This window comes from Gopherus evgoodei, chromosome 1 (genome assembly GCF_007399415.2).
Source record: "Gopherus evgoodei ecotype Sinaloan lineage chromosome 1, rGopEvg1_v1.p, whole genome shotgun sequence".
Taxonomy (NCBI): Eukaryota; Metazoa; Chordata; order Testudines; family Testudinidae; genus Gopherus; species Gopherus evgoodei.
The window spans coordinates 308,626,916-308,650,108 of NC_044322.1; the positions used below are offsets into that span (position 1 = coordinate 308,626,916).

The window sequence follows — 23,193 nt, forward strand, 5'->3', positions numbered from 1 at the left end:
GACCTCTACAGATAAACTCTCAAACTCTGGGGTGGCATTGACCAGAGACTTTTGGATTGTTGGACTTTGGGGTGATTGGACTTAAAACTCTAAGGGGAAAAAGGACAGTGCCAAACGTACTTGGAGGTGGGTTTTTGTTTATGGTTTGTATTATAACCCTGTTTGTGGTGTTTCTCCAATGGGATGCCGCATTGATTCCTTCCTTTATTAAAAAGATTTTGCTACACTCAGACTCCGTGCTTGCGAGAGGGGAAGTATTGCCTCTTATAGGTGCCCAGGGGGGTGTGGTATGTGAGTGTCCCAGGTCACTGGGTGGGGGCTCGAGCCGGTTATGCATTGTTACTGAAATGGAACCTCTCGATACTGAACCCGGCCCTTGTTGCTGCCAACTCAGAGGGGCAGAAGGGTTATACTAGCAACTCTCCTTGTTGTGTGAAACTACTCAACTGACCATGCCAGCTCCACACCACACATGCTAAACCTGCAAAATACCCCACAAAAACCAAAATTGGGCTTGTTTTTGGTGTAATTGGCTTGTGAGTTGCTTGTTGGCTAATTCTTGCCTTGTAGTTTGTTGCTTTTTTTTTTTTTTTATCAGCTCCCAGCAAGCAGGGGCAAGGGGAGAGGAGAGTCAGGTGTGCACAGCGGGCCCACCACAGCCCCAGACTGCACGTCGGGGAAATCTAGTCACATAGAGTGTTGGGGTTCTTAGGGACTGTCTTCTTTTGGCCTTGCTTTGAAATGAGATTAGCTTGGCTTATTTTGGCTTATTGTGAAAGTCGGGGTGCTTATTTACCACGTGAAAGTTGGCAGCTGTGCTCCACGCACTAAACATGCTCCTGCCTGGAGTAAGTGGGATGTATTGGATCTCCTGGGCCTGTGAGGAGAAGTGGCTGTGCAAGCAGAGCTACAGACCAGTCATAGAAACACAGATATCTACGAAAAGCTTGCATGGGGATTCAACCAAAGGGATACAACAGGGATCAGCAGTAGTGCTGTGTGAAAGTGAAGGAACTGAGCCAGGCAGATCTGCCACTTTTTCAACAAGCTGCACCCCACCAGCACCCTGGAAACCATCATGGATACCTTGTAAGAGCCTGAGACAAAGACTCTTACTGTGAACAGTGAGGAGGGGGAGGAGAAAGTCATCTTGTGTTGTGCATCTTACTGTTGTGACTGTAAATCCAATGATACATCTGTCTGTTTTTACTAACAGCTGCTGCTGTTACAGCCTTCCATGGTTCCCTTCCATACCCGCAGAATGTCTAACCCTGCTGAGGAGGAGAAAGAAAAGGAGTAGGGGGGACATGTTCACTGAGAAACTACAAGCCTGTGCTGCATCTGACTGCAAACATAGGGCCTGAAGTGTCAACATAGCAGACAGCATGGAGAGGGAAAAATCAGACAGGAGAAAGACCCAGGAAAAAGAGGGGGATTCACCATGACATAATGGGTCTTCGCAGGCAGCAAATGCAAACGCTGCAGGCCCTGGCTGCTCTATAGGTCCAAAAATCCCAGACTTTCCACCCTTTGCTCTCCTTTGAGAACTCCACGGTAGCAGCTCCCTATAGCCCCCAATATTCTATGTGGCACCAGGGGCTACATCAATGCCCCTACCATTCCATGCGATGGGTCACCGTGGAAGACTGCAGCTTCTCATGCAGTGACCTGTGAGAGCCACAGTTGTATATGTGTAGCCACAACAGACTATGTATGTGCACTGAAATGGAGATAAATATTTGCTGCCTTTCCAATTTCAAAATCTCATTCCGTTAATTTATCTTTAAAATTTGTATTACGTTGCCTGGGTTTTTGCATTGTTTTCCTGCACTGTTTTTTGCCACTCAATAAAATTCTATTTTTTAAAAAATAAAATGATCTTCATTAGTTCACGCCACCTATTTGCAGAAGGCATAGCAGTACTCAAAACACCCAATACTTATAAATGTAGAATAACACAAAACTCATAGGTTCAAGAAAACACTCAGTCATAGTTATAAATGTACAACAAGCACTACACAATACCTAGCAGCACACAAGCTTCAGGCCTGGGGAACAGTCTGGAACAGAACACTACTGTGAGTGAGCATTAAAATGCTCTTTCAAAGTCTACCTAACTGCATAGCTTCACGTTGAGCTCTTGTACTGGCCCTCATGTCTGGCTGTTCAAAGTCAGCAGACAGCCGCTCCACTCTGGCAGCAGCTTTTCACCCTTAACCTCACACATATTACTCAGAAAACAAGCACTGGAGTATTTTTCTCACTGAGATCCCATCTAGTGAGTAGTCACCACAAGCATCCCTCCAATCTACCAAAAGCACATTCAACAGTCATTTAGCCCCTGCTTGGCCAGCAGCTGAATCTTTCCTTGCTGCTGTCAAGGTGGCCAGTGTATTGTTTCATGAGCCAGGGGAGCCAGAAGTAGGCTGGATCCCCTGGAATCACTACTGGAATATCAGCATAAACCGTGGTAATCCGCTGGTCAGAAAAGAACATCCCTGCTTTAAGCTTTCTAAACAGTCCTGTGTTCTTAAAGATGTGAGTGTCATGTACCTTCCTTAACCTGCTCATATTGATACTGGTGAAGCACCCCTGGGGATCCACCAATGCTTGCCTAATCAGTTGATGTTATCAGGGTTCATGGGTTCGCTGACGAATGTGGGCAGATATTTTCAGAAAACCACACTAGCCAAATCATGCTGTAGACCACCCCATTAAGCATGTTTTTATAACTCCACTGTTAGACCAAATACCCTTATATATAAAAGTCAAGAAACTTATGTTAAAATGCTGGTAGCAACAGCAGTGTTTTAACATCAGTGTAGCAAGTGCAGTTCTGGCAGCCCTTAGTTTAATACTCCATATTAAAGAGCAATACCTCAAACTAAAGAGTCAGTATTGTTGATTTTCTGATAATGTAATTGATCTTCCAGATGAGAGTGTCTTACTTAATAATGCAATGTATTGTGATAACATAGCCAACAAAAGAATTATAAAGTATGTTTTCATTTTTCAAAGTACAGTTTTTATTATACATGTATAGTTTTAGATAGATAAGATAGACAGATAAGTGAACTTTTGAAAGCCAATTTTAAAAGGAATTTTTAGGAGCTGAGAGGAAAACAATTGTATTTCAGGGTGTAACTCTGAAATTAATTTGGATGCTAAATTTCTCACATTTATAAAATATAAATATGGCAGATCTAAAGATGACCCTCAGATTAGGGTTAGGGTTCAACAACAGGAAAGATGGGAGTGTTGTCATTAGTGACAAAGAATGGCGAGTAGGAAATGTTTCAGAGGAAAGATGAGAAGTTCAGTTACAGTTAGGAAAGTTTAAACTGATCATTGGTTGGAATTCAAGTGGAGATGTCAGAGAGAGACAGGCCTAGATATGGAACTGGAGTGGGGGAAACAGGATTTGAGTAGAGAGATACATTTGTGAATCATAAGTATAATGAAGCCACGTTTGAGGATGAGATCATACAAGAAAGGAATATAGACAGAGAGAAGAGTGGGGCCAAAGAGAAGGTGGGAGAGAAGCGGCCTTATTGAAAGAAAAGCTGAAGGAATGAGCAAAAGTTAAGAAAACCAGGAGTTTGGTCACAAAAGATAAAGTTAACACAATATCAAGGAGAATACGATTAACAATGTCAAAAACATGAGAGAGATCAAGTAGGATCAGGGTTGACAACTTAGTAATATTTGAAAACTAGACATTTCAGCAGGAGTGCTGGAATCTCCCCTGCCCTACCTCTTCTCCTGAGCCCTCGCCCCCACCATGCTTCTTCCCCTAGGGTCCCACCCCTGCCCCCAAGGCCCTGCCCCATCCGCTCCTCTTCCCCTATCCCCTAGTCGCTCGCTTTTTTCCTCCCCCCACCCCCTCCCAGGTTGGGAGGGACTCACCTGTGGAGCCAGGGCTGGGAGCTGCAGCCACCCAATGCAGGTACAAGGCAGTCCCAGATGAGTAGGGGCTGGTGCAGGTCATGACCCAGTGCCTCCCTGCCTCCCCCACCCACAGTAAGCAGACTTTGGGTGTCCAGTCAATAGATCTGACTGGGTACTGTCAGGTCCCCTTTTTGACCAGACTTTCCGGTCAAAAATCGGGCACCTGGCCACTCTAAGTAGAATAAGAATAGAGTGGAGACCCTGAGGCCCTATTTATGGCATGATATGAGATCAGGCATTCAAACAAGCATACTATGTATATCTAGGCTTGCATGTGGATATGTGTATCTGGAACTCCATACCTGATTATGCTGTTTAAAGGTTAATGGGAAGAATTCTGACATTTATAACTAGTTTTCTTGAACTTATGAAAAGAACTGAGTCTGTGGCAAAGCTCACGTGAGGTTTTATAAAGAAGTTGTTCTCCTAGGGTAAAACGTGTTAGCCTTGTGCCAGAAATTCACAATTCTTACCTGCAAGGCTAGGTTTGGACTAGTAGAGTCCTGATGAGTTTGCTGATAAGGCAGACAAGTTGGTGTGTCAAGGAGTTGTCACATAGCTCAGCACTTGTAAAATTTTCACTTGCTGAGGTTGAGGGGAACTCCAGCAGGTCATCACAGTAGTGAGTGAGGTTACTCACATAAGGGCTTCTCGACTGGCCCCTTGTTTTGTGACTTTGAGCAAGCCACTTATGGTCTAGCCTCAGTTTCCCTATCTGTAAAATGGGAACCGTCAGAGGATACTGTGAGGCTTAATTAGTGAATGTTTGTAAAGCACTTTGCAGAGGTAAAGTAGTAAGTGTTATTTTTAATTTATATAAAGCGGTTTAGGCCTCATTGATGAAAAATGTTACATGCATACAAAATATTATTACACCTCTACCCTGATAGAACACAACCCGATATAACACGAATTTGGATATAGCACGGTAAAGCAGCAGCGTGCCCCGGGTCCTTTAAAGCACCACCCGAGCCCCGGGTTCTTTAAAGCACCACCCAAGCCCCGATGCTTTACCGTGTTAAATCCGAATTCGTGTGGAGCCCAGGCCCTTTAAATCACCACCCGAGCCCCGCCACCAGAGCTCCAGTGGTGATTTAAAGGGCCCAGGGCTCTCCACAGCAGCTGGAGCACCGGGCCTTTTAAATCCCCGCCAGGGCTCTGGCAGCTGGGCTCAGGCGGTGATTTAAAGGGCCAGAGGCTCCCGCCACTGTGAGGAACCCTGGGCCCTTTAAATCTCTGCCTGAGCCCCGCTGCCGGAGCTCCAGTGGTGATTCAAAGAGCCTGGGGCTCCCCGCCGCAGCTGGAGCACCAGACCCTTTAAATCACTGCCTGGGAAGCTGGTCCAGTCCGGCACGGAGTACCGGCTCTTGCCGGTATGCCATATCGGACCAAACCTGATATAACGCGGTCTCACCTATAAGGTGGTGAGTTCTTTTGGCTCTGGATGACCACGTTATATCGGGCTAGAGGTGTATTTTAAAGCCATAGTCCTGAAAGTTTTACAGCCACCATCTTAGCTGACACACACAGGGTTAAACTGAAGACCTTCAAAACTAAAACCATGAGGTGCTACAGCCTGAGCTAAAGAGCCAAAGCCTCTGTAGCTGTAATAACGCAGATCCTCTGTGGAAGAGCATAGCAGTCAGTGGAGATGGACCTGTAATGTGAATGGGTTACATATGAACACTTATACATAAGCTTAACTTCCAGCCTGTGAGTGGGCCCACTGAAATCAATGGGACAACATGCTTAAAGTTATGCATGCTTGTAGTGAATATAGGATCTGGGTCTACATTTGTTAATGGTGATGAAATTTTACTTCTGCTTTATTCCTTAAGTATTTTTTTAGGCTGAGAAACGATTGAAATGAGCTGATAAAATAGTTTACAGAGAGCATCTGTGAAGTATCAAAGTATGTCGTACCAGTTGTATATTTAATGTACACATTATTTCTCCTAAATGTGTTAGCATTTCAAGAAAATGGAAACTTTTAGTATGTAGTTTGGTATAATGAGTTGGGGAATTGGTTTCAGTACATGTTGAATTTTCTGTAGCTATTTTGGGGACTTGAAACTAACCTTTATATAAATTTGTTTCTTCTTGCAATAAGGGGTTCTCCCTGAAACAAAACTGTCACAGCACTAAAAATTCAAGAAAAGAAAGAAAGCATAAAACACATTGGGAAGAATAGCTTTCACTTAAGATGTTATTTTTCAAGTAGTATGGTTTCTCTTCAGATCGTATAAATCTTCCGCCTTTTACTGAAGAGCTAGGTCAATTAAACCAGATGACATACATAGATTAAATGCTCTCCCACTTATCTGTATTAGAAATTAGTATGAACATTTGGATATGAACAGTATTACAGTTTATTACCCAACACACTCTTTTATTTTGTAGAAGCCAATAAAAACACGGATGGAAGCATGGAGATTTCCTTTATCTCTGTGTATTATACCTGGTGTACCGTGGGATCAATTCTACAGAGGAGCGGGAAGGGCTACAATTATTAAGTCCCAAGATGTGGAAACCAGACGAAGGGTTTGTCTGTTTTTCGGAACATGGTGGGGTGCTACTGGAGCCAGGACAGTAGGCTACATCTCTGAGCTAAGCCACAGTGCCCACCTGCCAGCGCAGCCCTACAAGCACAGATCCAGCCCATATACTCACTCCTTGCAGAGGTAGACAAAGGCAGCCTGAATTCGCTCCGAGGCCCGGCTGTTGCTTCCATCATCATCCCACAATGCAGTTTCCACCTGTGTCATCATCCCCCCTGGAGGGGTGGGGGTGGCTCTCTCTGCCTCGAGTCTAAGACGTGCAGCTGCTGGCTGCAATTAACACCGCCTGTGGTCTGGGAGCACAGACACAAAAGCTGCCTCTCCGTTCAGCCAGCACACAGCTGCGGCTCTCTTCGCGTGGCCCCTGGGGCAGGAGATGCTCTTGGATCGGGCGCAGCAGCCCGCAGGAGGCGGCGGTAGGTGCCTCTGAGCCGCAGTAGCTTGCGCACAAGCAGAGCGGAGCCGGTGCCCTAGCCCCTGTCTACAGCCGGCTGGACTCGAGAGGGGCCGCGTTTTTAATACGATGTCTGCAGACACACGCAGCTCGGCCGCGTGGGTGGGTTATTTGGTGCGTGGCGCGCAGCTCTGATACAAGCCGCTCGGCAGCGCTGCTGCACGCAGGAGGAAGAGGAAGAGGAGGGGAAGCTGCTTTGGTCCACGCTGCTGCTGAAGGTCGCGTCTAAGCATCTCCCGCTCGCTCCCCTTGCCCGCCTCGCTGTGAGGAAAAGGCGCCGCTTTGACCCTTCCTCCCAGGCGGGACACAACCCACGGGGCTTCTCCGCAGGGCAGAGCCCGAGGTGGCCAGCGCCTTCCACGAAGGACACCGGCGGCGCGGCAGGCAAGGCGGGGCGGCGGGGACACCTTGAAGGCGAGGCCCATCCTGGCTGGGGAGGTGAGACGCGTGGCTGCTGCGCGCACTGCTCGGCGGGGACGGGTGGGCCCCCCGGTCTCCTTCCAGCGTGAATCTGGCCCACGGGTCGGTCTGAGGATGGCTGGGACTCAGTGCCCTGCGGTAGGGGAGCCCGTGTGGACAGAGGCAAGCAGCGTGGTCCCGGGTCTGCGTCGCCGCAGTGGCGGGGCTGGGGTTTGCTGCGGGGCTGGCGGCAGACAGGGAGTAAACAGGAGCACGTCTCCCATCCCGCGACTCGCCCCGCGGTGTCTGAATGGGCGGGTGGGAGGCGAACGTGGTGAGCACATTTCCCGCTCATTCCGTTTTCTCCCTCTTCCCGCCAGCCGGTCGGGCTGTAGCTTTTAAATGAAAAGAACAATGGTGAGAAGAGATGCAGTCCGGGGGAGGGGCCCTTCGAGGGGGCGGACATTCTTCGCCCCCCCGTCACTGCACAAAGGCGGCCCCCCCAAATGGCCCTTGCCCGCCCCCCGCTTTCATTTGTAATTTGAGTTCTGATTTCAGTTTCTATCCACACCCGCCAACATTTGAAAGCTATAAATAGGCCCATTGTGGTAGTAAAATAAGGATAAAATCTTTTAATTCTTATTGAAATTCATTGGGCATGGGGAGATTTTGATGCAGAAACAGAGAGTATTCTCCTGAAAGTTAGAGACTTCTCCCTGCCTGGACAGGGACAGTTGGAATGTGAGTATTTGCATTTTAATTCTGCTAGATGTTCATTTTGAATGAAATATTGGGAGGGGAGGGGTTGATTTTATCTTTTGGTTACAGCCATTGCAGTAGTGTACAATGCCCTGGTAGGGATGATGCTTTAACAATAAGGCAGACTTTCTGTTTTTAAATATGGCATTGATTAATAATGCTGCTGGTAGATTGCAGCAATAACATTTTAAAATAAAGTCTTGGGGGGGAAAAATGAGTATCAATCATCTGGGGAAGAAACTAAAAATATGATGTGAATGTGTGTGTGTCTGGTATATCTGAAACACACTTATATGCATAAATCAGAACCCACAATTACTGGCTTTTTGTCTAATCCTGCATTTAAAAAATGCCCAATAAGACTAAGGCCATGTCTACATCTAAAATTTTGCAGCGCTGGTTGTTACAGCTGTATTAGTACAGCTGTATAGGGCCAGCGCTGCAGAGTGGCCACACTTACAGCAACCAGCGCTGCAAGTGGTGTTAGATGTGGCCACACTGCAGCGCTGTTGGGCGGCTTCAAGGGGGGTTCCGGGACGAGAGAGCAAACCGGGAAAGGAAACCAGCTTCCCCGCGGTTTGCTCTCTCGGTCCCGGAGCCACCCAGCAAACCGCAGGGAAGGAGACCTGCTTGCTCGGGGTTCCGGGACCGAGAGAGCAAACCGGGAACGCCGCGGTTTGCTCTCTCGGTCCCGGAGCCAGCCAGCAAACCGCAGGGAAGGAGACCTGCTTGCTCGGGGTTCCGGGACCGAGAGAGCAAACCGCGGCGAAGCTGGTTTCCTTTCCCGGTTTGCTCTCTCGGTCCCGGAGCCACCCAGCAAACCGCAGGGAAGGAGACCTGCTTGCTCGGGGTTCCGGGACCGAGAGAGCAAACCGGGAAAGGAGACCAGCTTCGCCGCGGTTTGCTCTCGCGTTCCCGGAGCCACCCAGCAAACCGCAGGGAAGGAGACCTGCTTGCTCGGGGTTCCGGGACCGAGAGAGCAAACCGGGAACGCCGCGGTTTGCTCTCTCGGTCCCGGAGCCAGCCAGCAAACCGCAGGGAAGGAGACCTGCTTGCTCGGGGTTCCGGGACCGAGAGAGCAAACCGAGAAAGGAAACCAGCTTCGCCGCGGTTTGCTCTCTCGGTCCCGGAACCCCGAGCAAGCAGGTCTCCTTCCCTGCGGTTTGCTGGGTGGCTCCGGGACCGAGAGAGCAAACCGCGGCGTTCCCGGTTTGCTCTCTCGGTCCCGGAACCCCGAGCAAGCAGGTCTCCTTCCCTGCGGTTTGCTGGCTGGCTCCGGGAACGCGAGAGCAAACCGCGGCGAAGCTGGTCTCCTTTCCCGGTTTGCTCTCTCGGTCCCGGAACCCCGAGCAAGCAGGTCTCCTTCCCTGCGGTTTGCTGGGTGGCTCCGGGACCGAGAGAGCAAACCGGGAAAGGAAACCAGCTTGATTACCAGAGGCTTCCTCCTTCCACGGAGGTCAAGAAAAGCGCTGGTAACTGTCTACATTGGATTACCAGCGCTGGATCACCAGCGCTGGATCCTCTACACCCGAGACAAAACGGGAGTACGGCCAGCGCTGCAAACAGGGAGTTGCAGCGCTGGTGGTGCCCTGCAGATGTGTACATCTTCAAAGTTGCAGCGCTGTAACTCCCTCACCAGCGCTGCAACTTTCTGATGTAGACAAGCCCTAAGACTATTAGTTTCAGTGAGAGTTTTGTTTAGGCAAGGAATGTAGGATGGGCCCGCTATATGTAAAACCATTAAAAGGGAGAAGCTTAGTTTATATTGTGTTGGCCTACTTTCTCTTATCACGTAATTGGTTTCCTCTAGACCAAAGGTTTTTGTTCCATTTGTTTTTGAAGTTGAGGTTGTAAATTAAAGCAAACTGTAATTATAATTTATCACCTTCTTGAAAAAAAGAGGTGGTATATGTAAAAACTTGTGCTTTGTTTGTCTGATATTGAAAGGACAACTGAAATAAAACCTTGACAGCTGTTAGCGTGATTGTCATACAGTATGAACCTGCCAGATATCATTAGATTCCCACTGTGGTCATATTGCTCTTAGGCATTTTGACTAACCTATATTTCAAATTATAGTAACTGCTGCTTTATGGTGCTTCATTCATTTTTTGTGAGGGGTAGTATTGGTTGAAAGCCAATATAAAATTAACCTATCATTGTTCTGATGTTAAAGCACTGATCAGAATGAGAGACACCCTTAATTAATCCTTTTAACTCAGAAGTATTTTTTAAATTAAAAAAATGTTTTTGCAAAAAGAACATTGTATCATAAACCCAAACTTTTACCAATTTCAAAACAATCTGTGAAGAAGTGTCATCTGTCAATGAAAAATAAATAATAATCAAAAGGCATCTGATTAAGACCTGGGGCTTGTTCCTCTCACTAAAACTGAATGAGAGAACTTCATTACATCCCAGGAATCACTTCAGTGAGAGCAATGGACCCTTGATGTAAAGTGGTGCAGTTCCACTAAGTAGTTCTGATTTGACTCAAACGCTTTCTGTGAAAAAACATGTGAGAAAGGAACACTCACTTGAACCCTTACACACCAAGGAGAGTGGCTGAAACCAGGACATTTTCTCTCCTGTACAGTAGACCAGTTTTGGATGGGACAAAGGGGATGGGACAAAGGGGACTCTCAAGACTGAATAGCGCCTGGGAATCTGTGGGTAGCCAAGGGCAAGACGCCATGAACTCTTGAGAAGAAGTGCAGAAAACCATCATCCCACATGCCTCAAAGAACCCTTCTGGATGTCAGAGAGCATGGAGGATGATTTATGCTTTATTACTTAATCCTATTTTTTTATAAGGACATTAATGCACATAGGAGGAACAAGTCATTTAGAGGGGTTGCTCCTTGACTCCTCCATTCTGTGTCTTTGCCACTCCTTTTTTTTTTCCTCACTTCTTTTTTCCCATAGGGAAAAGTGGTACTGAATAGAGAGTGGGATTGTCCTGTGTTACCACATTTTCACCGCATTTTTGCAGTTCTAAGGTGGTTTTGCTCATCCCTCCACAGCAGAAGCTAGCATACAAGCCTAAGTAAATATGATCTTTTAAAATATACATTATGCAGGAAAACATTATTTTCAGTAAAAATGTAAACAATTTAAGTGTTTTAAATATTAAGGGACTCTCTTGCACATGATTGACCTTCAGTCAAGTTTACACAAAACAGTATTGTGAACCAAAGAATCAGCTGAATGGAAAGCAACTTTGATCTGTTGGGTAGGGTTGCCAGGCATCTGGTTTTCAACTGGAATACCAGGTTGAAAAGGGCCCTCAGCGGCTCCGATCAGCACTGCTGACCAGTCCGCTAAAAATCTGGTCATCGGGGCTAAGGCAAGCTCCCTGCCTGCCCTGGCTCCGTGTGGCTCCTGGAAGTGGCAGGCACATTCAGCTCCTAGGTGCAGAGGTGGCCATGGGGGCACCACACACTGCCCCTTCCCCGAGCACCAATGCTGGCTCCACAGCTCCCACTGGCCAGGGACCATGGCCAGTGGAATCTGCGGGAGTGGCACAGGCAGTGTGCAGAGTCCCTTGGCTCCTCCACCTTGGAGCCGGACACGCCGGCTGCTTCCGGGAGCCTCCTGAGGTAAGCACCTCCTGGCTGGAACCTGCACTCCAAACCCCGTCCTGCACCCCAGCTCCCTGCCCCAGTCATGAGCTCCCTCCCACACCCAAACTTTCTCCCGGAACCCACATCCCATCCTGCACCCTAACCCCCTGCCCCAGCCCTGAGCCCCCTCCAGCACTCCAAATGCCCCAGCCCCACCCCAGGGCCCACACCCCCAACCAGAGCCTGCCCCAGGCCAGAGCTCCCTTCCACACTCTGAACCCCTCATCCTCAGCCCCACCCCAGGGCACACACCCCCAGCTGGAGCCCAAACCTCAATCCCCTCCCCAAGCCCTGAGCCCCCTCCAGCACTCCGAACTCCTCAGCCCCAGCCCAGAGCCCTTTTCTGGAGTGGAGCTCATTTCTGGCTCCACTCCAGAGCCTGCACTGCCAGTCAGAGCCCTCACCCCCTCCCGCACCCCAACCCCCCCCCCAGCCCAGTGAAAGTGGGGGAGAGCGAGTGAAGGAGGGAGGAGGGGGATGGAGTGAGAAGGGGCAGGGCCTAAAATTTAATTAAGAACAGATTTCTGTGCAGACATAGTCTTACTAAAGAGTCTGTTAGCACATTTAGCAGCAAATTAAGTTTTAAATAACTTTTTCCCCTTTGTGAATCCTCTTGGTACTTACTTCATGTTTTATTGGTGGTATCCCATAATTTATCATTCTGTAATTTCACAATTGTTATGGAAATCCATGGTTTGAAATGAGATTTTAGAGATTTGTGAGGTTGCATTCTAAGATCTCTTCAGCAAAATAGTAAATATTAAGAGGCTTTCACAGGAAACAATAATGAGAAAAAAGTTAATGTATTTCTGTGCTGAATGCTCCTTATAGCTTGATTGCTGAGGGCTCAGAACTAATTTGAACTTAAATCTATTTTCCCTTTTTTTGCTTTATCTTTAAGTGAGTTGCCTAAGGCCAAGCCATAAGTCAGTGAGAGAGTCAGAAATAGAACTTGGTGATTTCTTTTTAGTTACAGTCCTGTGCTCAAATCTGCAGACCATAGTTTCTCAGTTTGGTGTGGGAAGGTTGCAACCAGACTTCAAGGAGTTGTGACCATCCTCTCTTTCTTAATTTTTTGGATGCCTCCTTCTCATCCAGCAATAATGGAACAGGAGACAAAGATTTTCCTGTTGTAACACAAGGTCACAATGTGGCAAAGGTTGAGAACCACTTCATTAGTCATAGAGTTTAGGCCCAGAAAGGACCACCAGATCACCTAGTCTGACCTGTATATCACAAGCTACCTACACCACCAGAACCACCACACTAAACCCAACAACTGAAATTAGACTAAGGTATTATAGTCCATGGGAGACTAGATGATTATGTGCCACAGGCAAAGAATAGTATACTCCTCTGTTCCTCATTATAGCATCTCTTTCCAAACTTTGTTATCATGTCCTCCCTCAGTTATTTGTTTTTGGAAGGCTATGCATGTTAACTTCTTTCATCTACTCTGCATACAGGTTGTCTTAGTTTCCAAACCCTTTATTATCATAGTTACTTTTTTCTAATCTTTCCAATTTATCAATGTTCTTCTATCGTAACCATAATTGCACTTCATATTCCAGATGTTCTTGGTGTCACTAGTGCTAAAGGAAGTAGTTACCTTCCTGGCTTTTCACATGAAATTCCATTTATAAGACTCATTATTGTATTTGTCTTTTAAGTGAATATTTTTATACACACAATTTCAAACTCATTGTTTCATTATTTATATCCTTGGATTCTTACTGGTCATATTGCTGTTCCTTTCAAAGAACACTCAAAGGTATGAGCCAAGTAAAAACACATATCACATCTCAGTCTTTTTGTACAGGAAGCAATCTGTGTGAAACTCAAGCTCTGGGTTCTGATAGCTTTAGTAAACGTCACAGAGGGATTCTTCACAAGATTACCAACCATATCTATGAACAGAAAACTGAATCAAATTTCAGCTTTTAAGCAAACTATCTCTGTAGTTAAAACTACTAATTGTATCTTGGAGGTTTAACATCCTACCACAACACTGAAGGACAATTTGATTACTGGGAACTCCACAATGAATCTATGCAAGACCATGTCACTGTGAAGAAAGTCCTGTCCAGTGGTGAAAGCACACAAGCCATTCAGCTGCACCCAGATACCTCTCAAATACCTTGTCTGCTTCTGAGAAGATAGGCTCTGAGATCACTATTTTGAATTATGTTATTTGAGGAAAACTGTCAAATTAAAGGAGTATTTCAGTGAATGATGCCACAGCATCAAGCAATCACTTGTTACCTCTTGCTGTGGTGACATTAATGCCAGAAATACCACTTTCAGGAGAAGTATTTTCTGAAATACATAATTTAGAAATACCACCAGGACTGGTTCATGTTTCCATTGGGTAGTGAGATACAATGGGACTATTTATATCAGGTTTGGGTTTTTCCAAATACCCAGACTTTTCAGATAACACTAGAGATGGGCTTAATTTATGATATTTAGACAATCCAGAAAACTGGAGTTGCAGGGATTCTATTAGAATTCAGAAGACAACAAAGAAAATGGCTTGGATTCTTTGCCTGACAGGCTTTGACAGTCTGTGAGGTTCTCAATATTCTTGAGGAAAAAGAAGGGCATATCCACTCATGCGCATCTGTCAATCCTGCTTTTAAAATCTGACAAATTGTAATCCTTTCCTATAATATTCAAGGCAATGGTGTTCTTCTGTGAGCAGCAAAGTGTAAGAAAATTATCTGTAATAGGTTTTTCAAGATATGTCATGGGATGTCTAAAGACAAAGGCAAGCTTCCAGTCCAATCACATAGAGACTGCAGGATACGAGAGTGATCCCTGCTTGTTCTTCTGGACAGAGGATCTAGATTAGCTACTAAACGCATACTTTTGAAGCTCCTTCTCCAGTGGACCCAATCCTTTCACACTTTCTCTCAAGGGCAATTACACCACAGAGGATTGTTTTATCCAGCAGAGTGGAAGAGTGCCATGTGAATGGAAGAAATCTTATTTCTTGGGCTAATTTTCTTTTTATAGGTGGGTTTAATTAGTACCAATTAGAACATTGCTTTATCTTTTTGGAGGTAAGGCATGGAGTGGGAACATAGGTAATAGCTGGAATTGGGAACTGGAATTGCTTAGTTACCAATTGGACTATTGTTCATATCTATATTGCTTCCTTGAAACTTTGAGTGAGAGTTAAGAAAAAGGCCAGGTCTACACTAGACATTTATGCCAGTTTAGCAATGTTGATTAGCTGTGTGAGTTTTGGGGATATTTGTATGCTAGCAAAAGTCCTAGTGTGGATGCGGTTATACCAGCATAAAAGTATTTTTGCCAGTATTTCACTCTCCAAACCAGTGTAAGAAATACCATCAAAAACACTTTTTGCTGATATAAGCCATGTCTACCCTAGGAAGATTTTGCTAGTATAACTGTAGTGGTATTGCTATACCACTCACAAATTTTTTAAGTGTAGACTAGTCTTGCGTTTCCTTGGCTATTAAACAAGGAAGTTCTGGAGTTCGCTTTTGAGAATAATATTATTTTGCCCTTATATAGCATCTTTCAACTGTGGATTGCAAAGCACTTTAAAATGAGGAAAATACTAACACTTATTCAGCTTTGTAAAGATAGAGATACTAAGGATTAGATACTTGTCACTTGCCCAAAGACTCTCAATGAGTTAATGGCAGTCAGGCCAAGAATCCAGGCCTCCAGACTTCCAGTTCATGTCTCTATCTTCTAGAGTCCATAGTGCCTCATAACTCGTGTTTGAAAATTAATGTATTTGTTTGGTCTTATGAAAGAAATACCCCGTTGTCTGAGTTGGAATGAATGACTATTTCTGTCAAATATCAGAGGAGTAGCCGCATTAGTCGGGTTCTGTGAAAGCAGCAGAGAGTCCTGTGGCACCTTATAGACTAACAGACGTATTGGAGCATGAGCTTTCGTGGGTGAATACCCACTTCGTCGGATGAATACCTACTTCCTCAAGGATATTGAGAACCTCACTTTCACCCACGAAAGCTCATGCTCCAATATGTCTGTTAGTCTATAAGGTGCCACAGGACTCTGCTGCTATTTCTGTCAAGTTATTTTGTTGATGTTAATGTGAATTTTTATATATTTCTTGATGAGATACTGTGGTCTTATAAGCATTATGGCCCCAATCCTGCAAGTTACAGCATGGGGTGGACCCTGCACTCATGGGGAGCACTGTGAGGTGCAAGTATATGCCTATATACACAGTGTTGCAGGATTAGGGTCTCTGTGTGAAATTCTGGCACTTCTGAAGTCAATTGATTTCATTGGGGCCAGAATTTAATCCTATATCGTTAAATCAATTTTCCATACAATCTAAACCAGGGGTAGGCAACCTATGGCACGAGTGTCAAAGGTGGCACGCGAGCTGATTTTCAATGGCACTCTCACTGCGCAGGTCCTGGCCACCAGGCTGGGGAGCTCTGCATTTTTATTTAATTTTAAATGAAGCTTCTTAAACATTTTAAAAACCTTTATTTACTTTACATACAACAATAGTTTAGTTATATATTATAGACTTATAGAAAGAGACCTTCTAAAAATGTTAAAATGTATTACCGGCATGCAAAACCTTAAATTAGAGTGAATAAACGAAGACTCAGCACACCACTTCTGAAAGGTTTCCAACCCCTGATCAAAACATTCATTTTTAAAAGGTTCTCAGCTTTTTCATTACCAAGAGAACCTTCACAAATCAATCAGTGCACTTCTACCCTGTTATTCCCGACTTGCAGCTCTTTAGATCAACACTAGCAGAAGCAAGGGGTGTGAGCTTTACCTCAGTGAAGTGTTAATTTCATCACCTAGATGGGATTAGTAAATGCTAACTTTATTAAGCACAGGCAATGTAAAGGCAATTCTGCAAATGCTCCAGTGGGACTAATCAGGATATTGTGGTCTGTACTGGTTAACAAGTATTTGCAGAATGGGCCTTAAGGTCATTTATTTTAAATCAGTTTTTAACGGATTTAGTCAAACTGAGGCAAACCTTTTTGTGGACACTCTTCACTTTCAAGACCTTCATTGCCTATCCCTACCCTACCTGTCATCTCTCATTCAGTATCAACAGTTTGACTCCTTCCTCCAGTAAGCCCATGAAATAAGGATGTCAATCTCCATTGTCCACTTGTCAAACTTTCAAATGAGCATCTTTATGCTTTCTCTCATGCTGCTCCACCCACAAACATCCCTGTAAATGTCTGAAAAGCACTTCACTGTTCTCCTTCAAATCCCTGCTTAAACATTTTTCTTTGCCATGATTCTGACCAAAACTCATGCTGTTGTGCTGAGACCAATGTCTATCATGCTGACCAATACTGACTCATTAGTCCCTTGTGCTTTCCTGTCTGTCTCCATCTGTTGCCTCTTATTTTATCCTTAGGGTATGTCTACACTGGCAGAGTTACAGCGCCAACAGTTACAGCACCGCGCAGAGAGCGCTGAAGGGAAACTGCTGTTGTGTGTTGACACTGTCAGCTGCCCGCACAATAGCGTGTTCACACTCACAGCACTTGCAGTGGTATTTGGAGCGGTGCACTCTGGGCAGCTATCCCACAGAGCATCTCTTCTTCTTCTGCCGCTAAGAGTTGTGGGAAGGCGGAGAGTCATAGGGCATCCTGGATCCTGTCCCAATACCCAGTGATGCATTACTTTGCATCCCAGCAATCCCTGTGCTTCCATTCGCATTTGGCGCCTTCTTTCAATTGTTTGTGTACTGCACACTCTGCCTCTTCAGTCCGCAGGAATGGATCCTGCACTGTTGATCAATATGCTGCTCGCTCTCACTAACACGTCATGAGTGGCAGTGGAGTTATTCCTTAAACTGCAAAGGCAAGAGGAGTGCGATATTGATCTCACCACGTGTAGTAGCTACAACATGAGATTGCTTGTGGCATTCATGGAGGTGCTGACCACAGTGGGACACCACTTTTGGGCTCAGGGAAACAAGTACTGAGTGATGGGATCACATCGTCATGCATGTTTGGGATGATGAGCAGTGGCTGCAGAACTTTTGGATGAGGAAAGCTACATTCATGGGACTGTGTGGTGAGCTTGCCCCAGCCCTATGGCACAAGGACACAAGAATGAGAGCTGCCCTCCCGTTGGAGAAGCACATGGTGATTGCAATGTGGAAGCTGGCTACTCCAGACTGCTACCAATCGGTCGCTAACCAGTTCAGAGTGGGAAAGTTGACCGCTGGACTCGTGTTGACAGGGCCATTAATTGCATCCTGCTCCGAAAGACTGTGAGTCTGGGCAACATGCATGATGTTCTGGATGGCTTTGAACAAATGGGCTTCCCTAACTGCGGAGGGGTGATAGGTGGCATGCATATTCCAATTCTGGCACCAGACCACCTAGCTACCAAATACATTAATCGGAAGGGGTATGGTTCTCCAGGTGCTTGTAGATCACTGTAGGCTTTTCAAGGATATTAATGCAGGCTGGTCAGGAAAGGTGCATGACGCATGCATCTTTCGGAACACTGGCCTGTTCAGGAAGCTGCATGCAGGAACTCTCTTCCCGGACCAGAAGATCACTGTAGGGGAAGTTGAAATGTCCATTGTGATCCTGAGAGACCCTGCCTACCCCTTAATGCCATGGCTTATGAAGCCATTCCCTGGGCTTCTTGACAGCAGCACAGAGCGGTTCAACAAAAGGCTGAGTAAGTGCATAATGACTGAGTGTGCTTTTGGCCATTTAAACGCCTACTGGTGCTGCCTATATGGAAGGCTGGACCTGGCCGATGGCAGTATTCCTATGCTTATAGCTGTGTGCTGTATGGTCCATAACGTTTGTTAAGGGAAGGGGGAAAGCTTCACTCAGGGCTGTACCTCTGCAGCTCAGTGCCTGGAGGCTGAATTTGAACAGCCAGAGACCACGGCTATTAGAGGGGCGCAGCGCAGGGCCATAAGGACCAGAGATGCCTTGAGACAGCAATTTAAAGCAGAAAGCCACTAATATTTGTTGCTATGCTCAGGAGTTCAGTGCTTGTAATGCTAGAAGGTGATTGTGATTGGTGCAGACGATGCACTCTGAAGGTTTAAGAAAATTGCCTATTGCTTTGCAGGGCTCTGTTGGCTTTCAGTTAATAGAATAAAGATTGCTTTCAAGCCAAAACAATTATTTTATTAAAAAACAGGAGGAGACAAACAAAAAAACGCATCAGCACTGAGGGGGAGGGGGGAATTGAGGGTCCCAGGAGGAGGTAAGATCCTGGGACAGTTAAAGATTTGTGTATGACCACTTATCATATCCAACCTTTGCCTTTGGAGTACAGTACAGCAGGTAATGTACTTCAGCAGGGCTAAACTGCAGAGGGACGGTTGTTGAGTGCAGTGGGTACTGGGAGTCCGCAGGGCTGGACTGTGACGGGGCAGGAGTGTAATGCAGCAGGTACAGACTGGAACCAGGAGATTGATAAGTATGTTGGCAGTGTCTGTGGGGCGAATGGAAAAGAGTTTTGTGACAGCAGCTGCAGGGCAGGGCGGTCGCAGAGCTGCTCGGTTTGCAGTGCTAGTAGTGCCTGGAGCATGTCCACTTGGTGCTCCGTAACAATTAAGAGCCACTCTGTGGCTTCATTCTGGCGTGCCGTGTTCTCCTTTCAGTCCCTCTTCTTGCTGTCCCGCCAGTCCTTCAGTTCTTGTTTTTCAGACGCGGAGTTCATAATGACCTCACGCAGAAAGACGTCTTTAGTTCTTTGTGACCGCTTTCTAATTCTGTGCAACTGTTCAGCTGAGGCTGGGCTCCCAAGGTCATATCTGTGAAGCCAAAATGCAACATTTTACAGAAGCAGTATTGTTTGCAACACACAGCACTGATTTAACACACAGCCAGTATTCACATACCTGTTACTAACTGGCTGACCCCAGGCAAGCACATATGAGCCACAAGCCTTGTGAGGGGAGGGATAGCTCAGGAGTTTGAGCAATGGCCTGCTAAACCCAGGGTTCTGAGCTCAATCCTTGAGGGGGCCATTTAGGGAACTGGGGTAAATATCTGTCTGGGGATTGGTCCTGCTTTGAGCAGGGGGTTGGACTAGATAACCTCCTGAGGTCCCTTCCAACCTTGATATTCTATGAAGACACCCCCCCCCCAATGGTGAGTAACCGCAGGGGCAGGGGAAATCAGTGTTCCAGGACCGTACTGTACACTGGGCATGTGGCTCTTGGGGAGAGCCAGTACTGTAGAGGGGACCTTATAATCATTCCTGTCCCCACATTTCCACAGGCTGTGTTCATTATGGAAGACACTTCTCTGCTGAGGGTGAGCAGTGAATCAACGGCGGGTCTTCTCCAAGACTGCGGCTTCTGCCCTGGCTCTTATGCAGCTCGCCTGTGTGCAGCAATGGTTCTCCCCCACCCCCAGTGATGGCACAGTGGCATGGGTGGGAAAGTTATACTTAATGGGGCAAGAAACAAAGCAGCTCTGCCAAAGAACCCGCAGCAGTGGATTGCCCAGTATCCCCATGAGAGTTCTGTGGAGATCTCTGTGGCAGATTCCTGTGAAATGAAGGAGTCAATCAACACCCTGTTCTACTGCTCAGACTAGGCATGTGGTGGTATGTGCATCATACAGACACAACCCTGCTTTCTGCACCCTCTTGCCCCCAACAACTCGCTTAGCGATTCCCCAAATCAAAGCCACTTACTGGGAGCCTTCTCTCCTGTTTGCGCTTTGCCAAGATCTGACTGCTGCGACTGTTTAGTCTCCTCTGGGGTAGAGAAGAGCTCCTGGCTGCATGCATCTCTGGCCTCCAAGTCGTTCTCTGCCTCTGGTCCCCCTCCCTATCCTTGTCCAAGATTTCCTGTTCCTGGCTCAGTCCACTCTTGACTGGCACGTGAGCCACCGAAGTATCCACAGGAGCCTTTGCAGTGGAGGTGAGGTTTCCATCAAGTTTCACATCCAGCTCTTTGTAGAACTGGCAGCTCTTGGGCTTAACACTGGAGTGGCGGTTTGCCTCCCACACCGTGTTTCACAGCTCCTGCACTGCAGTGTGTCCCGGTCATGGCGCCTTTCTGTCCTGCATCGTGAAATCCATCCGTAGGTATCATCATTCCTATGGCTGGAGCACAGCAGAGACTGGACAGCCTCTTCTCGTCAAATGCTGATGAGGTCCAGCAGCTCAGCATTGCTTCAAGTGGGGGATCGCTTGGTGCATGGAGCAGGCATGGTCACCTGGAAAGGTGCATGGAGGCCATTGCATGTGTCACTGAGCAAACAGGAAGGGGACTTTCAAAATTCCCAAGGAATTTAAGGGGTGGGAATGACAGTTGGTCACCTTAGGGCAGGCCAGTAGAGTTCAAACTGAGGACCAGAGAGGCAAGAACAGGCATTGTGGGACACCTCCCAGAGGCCAGTCACAGCACTGTAATTGACTAGGGTGTCTACACTGGTACTCCAGCGCTGTAGCCCTGGCACAGAAAGCTGTACGCCTCTTGTCGAGGTGATTTTGTTACAGCACTACAGCTGCGCAATTTCTGCGCACTAAGTGGCTTGGCAGTGTGTACACTTTGAGAGTTACAATGCAGAGAGCTGCTTTACTGTGCAGAAACTTGCAAATGTAGATGAGGCCTTGGATTGTAAGGTCTTTGGGGCGGGGACAGTCTCTTTTTTTTTTTCTGTTTTTGTGCAGCTCCTAACACACTGGGGCCCTGATCCATTACTGGGGTTCCTACATGCTATGATAATACAAACAATTAATAACTCCTTTTTAAGAGAGGTTTATACTAAAATGAAATTAACCAATTTCCAATCTACTTCAGTGAAATGGGGGGGACACGCAGGGGAAACCTGGTTTAATAAATAAAATAAAAGGGTCCACACATGGTTGTATGAGTTTAAGTACATCACTTAAAATTTACACTTTAGGCTCTGACTGATGCAACTTGCTCACACACACGGAAATTTATTGGCCTATTTATAATAGAGGAAGGATGGTTCAATGGTAAGAGCACCACCCTCAGATTTGCAAGATTCTGGTTTGATTCCCTGCTCAACCACCGATTTCATGGGTGACCAGGGGTGTCACTTAACCTCTGTGTATCTCAGTTCCTTATCTGTAAAATGGGAATAGTACTGCCTCAAAGAGGTGTTTTGAGGTTAACTACATTAAGGAGTGTGAGGTGCTCAGATACTGTGGTGGCAGGAGCCATATAAGTACCTACGATAGATACAAGTATAATTATAAGAATGTCCACAGGGTGAGTTATACCTGTGTAACTACAGAGATATAATTGTGTTGGTATATTTCCCTGTGTAGACAGGCTTAAGAAAACAACTCAGCTGGAGTTGAGATGCTTTCTTTCTAACAATATTTTTAGGAGTGTCTTTTTTTTTTTTTTTTTTTTATTTTAATCAGAGGGGTAGCTGTGTTAGTCTGGATCTGTAAAAGCAACAAAGAGTCCTGTGGCACCTTATAGACTAACAGACATTTTGGAGCATGAGCTTTCGTGGGTGAATACTGGATGCATCTGACGAAGTGGGCATTCACCCACTAAAGCTCATGCTCCAAAACATCTGTTAGTCTGTAAGGTGCCACAGGACTCTTTGCTGCTTTTTCTGTTTTTAAACTGAGATACTTATACCAATACAGCCCCTAGTATGGAGGCAGTTATACTCACAAAAAGTTTTTCCTACGGGTATAGCTTATTCCGCTTTCTGTAGCTATACCAGTATTAGGCCTCGTCCACACTAGGGGAGGAAAATCGATCTTAGATACGCAACTTCAGCTACGTGAATAACGTAGCTGAAGTCGAATATCTACGATCGAATTACTCACCCGTCCAGACGGCGCGGGATCGATGTCCGCGGCTCTCCGTGTTGATTCCGGAACTCCGTTCGGGTTGATGGAGTTCCGGAATCGATGTAAGCGCGCTCGGGGATCGATATATCGCGTCTAGACTAGACACAATATATCGATCCCCGAGCAATCGATTTTAACCCGCCGATACAGCGGGGTAGTCTGGACGTGGGCTAAAAGTAGCTTGTACTGATATAACTTTAGGTCCACGCTGAGGGGGTTGTACTGTTGTGTTAATATACCAGAATAATTAAAGCAGTACAACTTTTGTGTGTAAATGCATTTAGGAGCCTAACTTTAGGGACCCATTTTTGAAACTTTTAGCTTTAGTCTTTTTATCAGGAATTTTTATAGGTAGATCGCACTATATTTATTAAGTAGCCCTAATTCATGTTTAAATTGTTTTTACTGTGTCATTGTATGTCATGGGATGACTGGGTCTTTCTTTAAAATTAGCAAAAGCCACTTAAGCTGGGCCCGTTTTACTTTTTCAAGTGCTGTTTTTCAAGGATGTTTGTTTGAATTAGGGGGAATTCCTCATTTTTTTTAATCTTAAACTTTGCTCTTGAAAATTCAAGAGGTGGATTTTCAAAACCCCCAGGACAGAAAATTATCTGTTTAACGACAC

The 23,193-nt window shown here is 46.0% G+C and overlaps 1 protein-coding gene and 1 long non-coding RNA gene across 4 annotated transcripts in view; one reads left to right on the forward strand and one right to left on the reverse strand.

Annotated features, from left to right (window-relative positions):
* Window positions 1-655: 655 nt before the first annotated feature.
* On the reverse strand, window positions 656-20,420 carry LOC115644492. The gene is made up of 3 exons (XR_003998514.1): window positions 20,411-20,420; window positions 12,333-12,340; window positions 656-756 (listed from the first exon to the last, which is right to left on the reverse strand). It is a non-coding gene; the product is annotated as an uncharacterized LOC115644492 (long non-coding RNA).
* Window positions 6,287-23,193, forward strand: part of SLC38A1 (solute carrier family 38 member 1) — a 52,672-nt gene continuing 35,765 nt past the window's right edge. Inside the window, exon 1 of one of the 3 annotated variants that reach the window (XM_030548892.1) lies at window positions 6,287-7,398. The gene's annotated coding sequence lies outside the window, so the exon portion shown is untranslated. Of the gene's footprint in view, window positions 7,399-7,932; window positions 8,101-23,193 lie in introns of those variants that run through there. The other 2 variants (XM_030548897.1, XM_030548898.1) reach the window with 2 other exon arrangements.